Below are 8,748 nucleotides of genomic sequence, written 5' to 3' on the forward strand. Positions count from 1 at the left end.
TTTAGATATGAAACTCAAAATAGTGAGATAGTTTATGTGTGTTTTTTACACTAATCTTGAAAAAAAAACTGAATTACCTTTTGACTATATTTTATTGGAAAAATTGTATATAATAGCAAATTAATAACCTAAAATAAATGGAGTAGATAGGGTTTGATTTAATTGTGCTTCATAGCAAATGTTTGCAAAAAATTATCAGATGCCTCTCTCTCAAATATCTCGCTCGTCACTCTCCTCCAATCTCTCGCTCGCTTCCTCATTTTTTATACAAACATAAGTGTATAAAAATTGTTTCTAATTGTATAAAGCAGAGAAAATTGTATAAATATATATATATATTTGTTTCCCTCACTCCCCTATTCCAGATCTCGCTCGCCACCCTCGCCTTTCTCACTTATATAAACAGAAGCGAAATGTATAAATTGTGTTTCTGTTTGTATAAAGCGTAAGAAAATTGTATATACACATGCAAGTATATATATTTTCGTCCTATACACTTATAATTATACAATAAAAATACTCCTCTGCCCAGTTTCTTTTGCCTTTCTCTCTGTCTCGTTTTATACAATTTTCAAATTGTATCTAATTTCTCTCTTTCTCATTTTATACAATTCGATCAATTGTATATTCCTTGTCAAGTCTCTTTTGTCTTTCTCTCTTTCTCATTTTATACAAATTCAAATTGTATATAATCGTTCTATACACTTATAATAATACAATTCATTTTATACACTTCGTTTTTATATAGTTCTCTGCTCAAGTGTCTTTCTTTTTCTTGTTTTATACACTTCGTTTTATACAATTTTCTTCAATTGTATATGTATAGCGAATTATACAGTTTCTATGTTTGGTATAGAGCGCAATTATGCAAACTTTGCTATAGCATACAAATATGAATTTTTTATTTGCTATATGTGGAAGTTGCCCTATTTTATTTTAGGAAAAATTACATGAATAAATACACTTTTAAAAATAATTACTGATTTTAGCGATACTTTTTGTTTGTTACCATTTATAGCAATATTGTGATAAATCTGTAATATGTATTAAAAGTGAATTATGTATGCAATATATTTGAATTATAATTGTTTTTGAAATATATTATGTTTATTTGGTAAAAAATTGTCATATTATATTATAAGTGTATTAAAATGTGTGATAAATATATTATCCATTATGAGAAATTGTATTATATTTGAATAATAAATTTGTCTTTGTAATATGTATTAAACTTGCATTATAAATGTATTAAAAGTAGTCAAGTAAAAAAAATGTTATTACTATAAATGGTAAATATTTTTTTGCAAATGTTTATTACATTTTAAATAACAAACCGTTAAATGGCTACTAATGCACTTCACCTAAAATTCAACTCACTCACAGCCTTAGGCCAAGTGGACACCACTCTCCTTTGCCTGAACTTGGACCTCTCCCGCCGGCGAATCGAGTTGTACGCAGTTTCTCTCCCCACTCTCTCTCTCTATATATATATATGCAATGATTTTTAGCTGCAAATTGATTTTGCGTTTTTCAAGAAATGAACTTTGAACGCAGGGAATAACAAGTTTCGATTGATGGGTTTGGTTGAATTATGCAACATTTCATCTATTTGCATTGGTAGAGCAAAACCCATTTGCTTAATAGAAGGAAATAAGAGGAGGAGAATTACTTGTATGGCCTCTTCAGTTTCAGTGCAAGAAGAGGAGAGTCATCAGCAGAAACAATGTGTAAATGTGGATTCTTTTATCCGGACTCATCTTCTTAAATTGTCCCCTTATCAGCCCATTTGCCATTTGAGGTGAATTTGTAGGATCCATTTCTTATTTCTTGATGTATGGTTGATTAACTTTTATTTTACTCTATTTATTGGTGAAACGAGTTTATAAGTTATATATTGATCAATGCAAATGCAATCAATAGTGTTACCTGCAATAGTGGTACCTGTTGCTGGTGAGAGGTGGCAGGTGTCCCATTGAATTAGTCGAGGTGCGCAAAAACTCGGACACTATGGTCATAAAAAAACAATAATTGTGTAAATGAGGGTTCTTTTATCAGGACCCATCTTCTTAAATTGTCCTCTTATACCCTTCGGGGTGGCCTAGTGGTTTGAGCTTGGGACTTCCATGTTGGAGGTCTCAAGTTCGAAACTCCTTGTCAGCGAAAGCAAGGGGTTTGCCTTCTGGGTCGAGCTCGTCGCACCAGGCTTGCCTAGTGCGGGTTACCTCTCCTATGTGGTTTGCGAGTTGTTTCATAGGAGCAGGGTTTTACCCCTTGCACACCCAAAAGGGTAGCGGCTGCAGGTTTCTCTTGTCGTCAAAAAAAAAAAATGTCCCCTAATCAACCCATTTCGCCATTTGAGGTGAGTATTTGGGATCCACTTCTTATTTCTTGTTGTTGGTTGATTACATTTAGTTATACTGTATTTATTTGTGAAAGGAGTTTAAGTTATATATGAACCAATGCAATCAATAGTGGTATTTGTTGCTGGTGAGAGGTGGTAGGTATCCTTTGGAATTAGTCGAGGTGCACAAAAACTGGCTCAGACACCATGGTCATCAAAAAAAAAATAGCGGTACGTGTTGTTGGTGGCAGGTGGTAGGTGGTAGGTATCCCATACAATTAGTCAAGGTGTGTGATCTGGCCCGAACACCATGGTCATAAAAGAATAGTGTTACCTTTAATAGTGGTACTTGTTGTTGGTGGGAGGTGGTAGGTATCACATGGAATTAGTCGAGCTGCGTGAAAGCTAGCTCAGACGCTATGGTCATTAAAAAAAATAGTGTTACCAGCAATTACCTTTTAAGTGACCTATTTGTATAAATATATTCTTAGTGCATAGAACTTAAAACCGCTGTTAATTGTATTGTAGGAGACAATGTACTAATAATAGTCAACCTCTCAAAGATTTATATGTTAGTAGAAAATATAAAAAACATTTTGAACCTTTTTTTAAAAAAAAAAGTATTTTTGTATAATATTGGCATGAGATGAGTTTATATGAAGTAATATGATCAGTGAAGATTCATATAGACGATCCTAATTTGTGTGAGACTGAAACTTAGCTGTTGTTGTATAGTTAACCTTATATTGTGTCAAGCGAATCAAGTTAAATAATCAAACCAAAAGGAGGACATTGAGAACTTGAACTCACTACTGACAATCTCAGTGCTGCAGCTTGATTTAGGGGTGGGTGGAGGAACTTATATAGGAATTTGAATCACATAGGCTTTCTTGGTTGGGAAGAGGGTATTCATTAAAAGGGAACAATTGAAAATTGTGAAATTTGAAAGGATACTAACTAAAAATGTGAAACATTAGGGGGAAAGCAGCTTCTATCTGGGATCTGAGCTTTGTCATTGACTATTTTGTCAATGGTTTCAGCGAACCATTCTAAGCATCCTATCTGTTTATCTTTATATAGCATTAAGCCTTAGGGACATTAGATGTTCTCCTCTATTAAGTGGGTGATTGTTGGTTTATCAGCTTGGCAGGTTTTGTGAATACAAGTCGTGTGGACAACTGTTTGCTATTGAAGTGTGATATTTGTAGTAATTAAGTTTACTTAATGAAAAATGTATTTTCTTGGCACAGTAATTTCTATTATATCATCCTTTGGGTCTTGAATTATTTTATGAGGAAGTAAGCTATATCTTATGCCCTTCGATTCTTGAATCATTAGGCATACAGGAGTTAGTTATATCTTCTTTACTTAGCTAGATAGGCAAAATTACTACTAGGAAGTTTGTTTGTTCATTACAGTTTTTTTCCCTTTTTTCTCCATTTGATAATAGACATAAAATGTGAAGTTCTCCCTGTCTCTCTTGATAAAAAATATGGTTTTTAATGTAAGTATTGAATTTTGTGTCTTCTATGCAAAGAAAGGTGTTATGAGGAAATTCTGATATATTTGTTGTTTTCCTTTTCATTTTTCTAGGATATAATGAGTTAAGACCAGCACATGATTGATATTTTATGTGTTAGATGTGATACTTTCTTGTTGCATCTGAAAAACTGCTTGCAACTATACAGGTGTTGTCCACTCGTCTTGGTAGAAAGCCAGAGGACATTGTGAAATTAGATGCTAACGAGAACCCCTATGGCCCTCCTCCAGAGGCAAGTTAGTATCTTTTGCAATGCCCACTGTTTAATGGAAAAATATCTGTGTATTTATTTTCCGCCTTCTCAACTTTAAGCTGTTGAAGTTCTTGCAGGTAAGCGAAGCTTTGGGGGCTATGAAATTTCCGTATATTTATCCTGATCCTGAAAGCCGTACGTTGCGTGCTAGCTCTTGCTGAAGATTCTGGCCTTGAATCTGAGTATATTCTTGCAGGGTGCGGTGCAGATGAACTCATTGATTTAATTATAAGGTAAATATCATGATTAGACTATCTTTTTATTTGAAGTCTTACTAAACGCTGACAACAAGTGTGGCATTTTGAGATATAGTCCTTGTTTGACCTACAGTTCAGATATTTAACTGTTCTCTGCTGCAGATGCGTATTGGATCCTGGTGACAAGATTGTTGACTGCCCACCCACTTTCACAATGTATGAATTTGATGTAGCTGTAAATCGAGCAGATGTCATCAAAGGTAGATATGAGCTTTAATTATGTTCCTCATTATTATCATACTGAGTCTTAGATCCTTTAGCTTCTAGCAGAGTCGTGAGACTTGGACTTGTTCTGGTGCAACAAATCATCTTTGGTTGAATGTAAGAGAGAAAGAGATAAGATCCTATTGTCTCTTAGTTCAAGAAAGACCAAAACTTTAGACTCACTATCTTGAGAAATAACTTGGTTACATTTGATTAAAATACCCTGACATTCTAATTAATTTTTTGATCAGTGAAATACCATCATTATCTGATGACATCTATTTATGGTTGAGCATCAGCTCTTTTTGATTCCTGAAACAACTACTGTTATCTTATCATTTTCACCCCAAAGGATGTTGGATTCCTAGCAATCATCATTAGAAGCTGATTATTTATGTGCTTTATGGAGGAATGATAGTTTTCATAACAAGTAGTTGCATTGGAATCACTGCAGCTTGTTAGTTATTGCTGTTACTTAATCATCAGGACTTTTCCCATAAATGATGTATTGCTTGGTAATACCATACTGTGAAATGGTGAAATTTCAGAGAGAAATGGAGTGAGAAAATGCCGAGACTCTACATTCAGACAACGGCATCTTTAAGGCATGGAGCAAAATTAAATAAACTGATAAATTCCAATTTTTTTCAATGCGATAAATTATTATTGAGCCTTCTGTCAATACATTAATCTGTAGCTCTGTCAAACTGGCAGTGTCTAAAAACCCAGATTTTAGCCTGGATGTAGAACGGATTGCCGAAGTGGTTGAACGTGAGAAACCGAAGTGCATATTTCTGACATCGCCTAATAATCCTGATGGGAGGTATTGCTACATAGCTTTCAGTTTCACCTTTCCTTTTTCTTATTTTCAGTATTTTCTAAGTCCACGAGATAAAGAAAACGACTACTAGGAAGTATTACTAGAATTTCAAGTTAGCCAGTAATACTGTGTTTCATTTTTTAGTTGGGGGAGAACACCAATAACAAGATGGTCTTGATACTATTCCATCATTGTTTGGTGGACATATGGATGGAAAGGAACAGAATTTCTTGAAGGCAAACATAGAAACATTCAAACATACATAGCCTTGAACAAAATTGTATTTCTATGCTCTCTTTTTGGTGCAACATGGCTGTTGTAAATGATGTAGATTCCATGCTAAATATTATTGGGGCTTGATACACTTCATAATTTTTAAACACACCATCTTAGTGTTGTTTTACCATATATAGAATATCTTTACTTATTATTATTATCATTATTATCATTATTATCATCATTATTATTATTATTATTATTATTGTTATTATAATAATAATAATAATAATGTCATCATTGGATTTGCTCGCTTTCCACTGCATTGACTTTTCTTTTCTTTGGAGTTTGTTTGGCATTATAAATTTATATACCTTACCTCCTTTTTGTTGTTATTCTATCGGAACAATCTGTCTTGTTGTTGAACAGTATTATTGATGATGAAACTCTTTTGAAAATACTTCACCTGCCCATATTGGTAATATCGGATGAAGCATATGTTGAGTTTTCTGGAATGGAGTCTAAGATAAAGTGGGTGAAGAAGCATGAGAATCTGATTGTTCTTCGCATGTTCAGCAAAAGAGCTGGTAGGTTCATTCTTTCCCATTTGACATTTATGAGAGAATTCAATATGTGTGCTTGGAAAACCCGTATGCCTCTTGTTGCTCTTCTGCTGATATAGTGCACGATCTTATCAGTTTTGGCTGATACATCATCATCTCCACTGTGTTCCTATCCGCGACATCAGTGTTTACATGTGCTACCATAAATGGGTTGTTGGGATTTGAGTATAGTTGACTAATTTAAATGGTATCCCAATCCGCAGGTTTGGCTGGACTAAGAGTAGGATATGGAGCATTTCCACGGAGTATTATTGAATTTCTTTGGCGAGCAAAGCAACCATATAATGTGTCTTTTGCTGCTGAAGTTGCTGCTTGCGCTGCTTTAAAGAACCCCGCTTATCTTGAGGTATTTTAGGATGTGGAACATTTCTACTGTGCATTATTGAATAACTTTTCCCAAATGTTATAATCTCTATTATAAGTAACAATTTCAATTTTTTTTTTGGAAAGTTTTATTGATTATTGTGGCGTTTATGCCAGAATGTGAAATGGGCACTGGTGCAAGAAAGGGAGAGGCTATTTAATCTCTTGAAAGAAGTCCCATTTCTTGATCCATACCCTAGCTATTCTAATTTCATTCTCTGTAAGGTTACATCTGGAATGGATGCTAAGAAATTGAAGGTAAAAGTACTTATATCACCAAGTTCCATTCTTGTAAAGTCAATTCTGTCACGTCTTCTATTCTAATTCATTTATTTATTTATTTGGTCTCGTGGCTTCCATCCTGTGCTAAACAATACTATGTAGAAGTTTGATACCAAGGTGAAAAGTAAAAGCACTTTAGTAGACTACTCTTTTATGTTATGGTAGTGCATGGAATAATGGAATTAGTTTGATCGTCAAAATACTCGATGATTATGCTAAATAAGAGATGACCGATCACTGCTGACTGCCGAGGCAGTGAATTAACATAACATTAAGAATATGACGTATTTGAGGTCTTTTACAGTAAAATAAGTTGGAGATGATGCAATGGGCTGGAGGTTACGTGATAGACACGTTTGAGGAGAACTTGTGGGCTAACCGGGCACCAGTTTTAAGAAGCAATATGCAGATAAGATATTAGGAAACACTATATTGTTCCTAACTATATATTGGAGCTAACTATATTGTAACACGAGAAAGAACAAAACTGGACCTACTAATTGTTGCGCCAAAAAAAGAAAGAAGAGCTAACATTTGTTATGGGCAGACATGAACTTCTAAATTGATGCATATAAGCCTGTAGTAGTAATAGTAGTATTCAGATTTATATTAAGGCACGGTTGTGAAGTGATCCTAATACTGCCCATGCTCACCCTTTCTTGGTATTGCATCTGTTTTATGAATATATCGTTATGCGATTTTGAAGGCGTAGTGGGCAAGTACATAATGCATTTCTGTCTCTCCTACATTTTAACTGTAGAAACTCGTGTTGCAGGAAGACCTTGCGACAATGGGAGTGATGATCCGTCACTACAACAGCAAGGAGCTGAAGGGATATGTTCGTGTCTCTGTAGGCAAGCCCAAGCACACCGAGGCATTAATGAAATGCCTCAAGCACTTCTATTGATCTTGCTTGGGTTCAGAACGACAAATTCTGAAGTGTCTGTTGTTCTCTTACAAAGAAAATAGATTGTGAGTTTTCCTTTGCTGTTAATGCTAATTGCAGAGGAATCATTCTTCAGAAATAAGTCTATGGAAATGAGGAGTCACAGAGTGGTCTTCAAGTGTACATTATGTTGAAAAATGGCCATGCAATGGCTTTTATAGTTTTCTACCTTTAGACTGTCTTTTTGACCACTGATTGCAAAAAGACTTAGATTGTAATTACAAAAATGGCCATGCAATGGCTTTTTTCTTTTCTTTCTTTTTTTACATACAAATCTCCGGGAGCTTGCTTAGTTTTACCTTGATGTTCTCTTTAACTTTTCAAAGGGTCATAAATCTATGTGATTTTCTTTAGGTGAAATGGTATGATAGACTTTTATGCTTGTATGAGTTTGTATGTTGAACCCTTCTATTTTATCAACTGAACATTAAACTCAATGAAATTCGATATTTTAAGTCATTTTTACCATTAACCAAACTTACATGGCAGTTTATTTATTGAGTTGGCACCAATGTGATTTCACGCTTAAAAGGAGCGTGAACTCCAAATTTTGGACTAAAAATAGTATTTTTTTATTTAAAAAAATATTAAAAAAAAGACCAAAAAATAAAAGAAATCTTGAAAAAATCACTTATTTCTTCCTTCCCTCCTACCCCACCCCATTTCTCTCTCTCTCTCTCATTACTGTTACCTTCTTTCCCATTCAACCCCATTTCTTTTTTTTTCTCCCCTTGACACATCTCCAATTTTTTCTTTTCTTTCCTTTTCCCATATTTTATTTCTTCCTAGAGAAACAAAAACGTATTATCATGGTATATCTGTTTTCCTTCTATTTTTCTGGATTATTTACAATTTCATAAGATGACAAAAAGTCAATAATCTTGAAGGATGAGAAGTGATTGT

The 8,748-nt window shown here is 34.2% G+C and overlaps 1 pseudogene; it reads left to right on the forward strand.

Annotated features, from left to right (window-relative positions):
- The first annotated feature begins 1,331 nt into the window (after nt 1-1,331).
- LOC107003413 lies at nt 1,332-8,231 on the forward strand (annotated as a pseudogene).
- Nucleotides 8,232-8,748: the final 517 nt, after the last annotated feature.

Source organism: Solanum pennellii, chromosome 11, assembly GCF_001406875.1.
Source record: "Solanum pennellii chromosome 11, SPENNV200".
NCBI lineage: Eukaryota > Viridiplantae > Streptophyta > Magnoliopsida > Solanales > Solanaceae > Solanum > Solanum pennellii.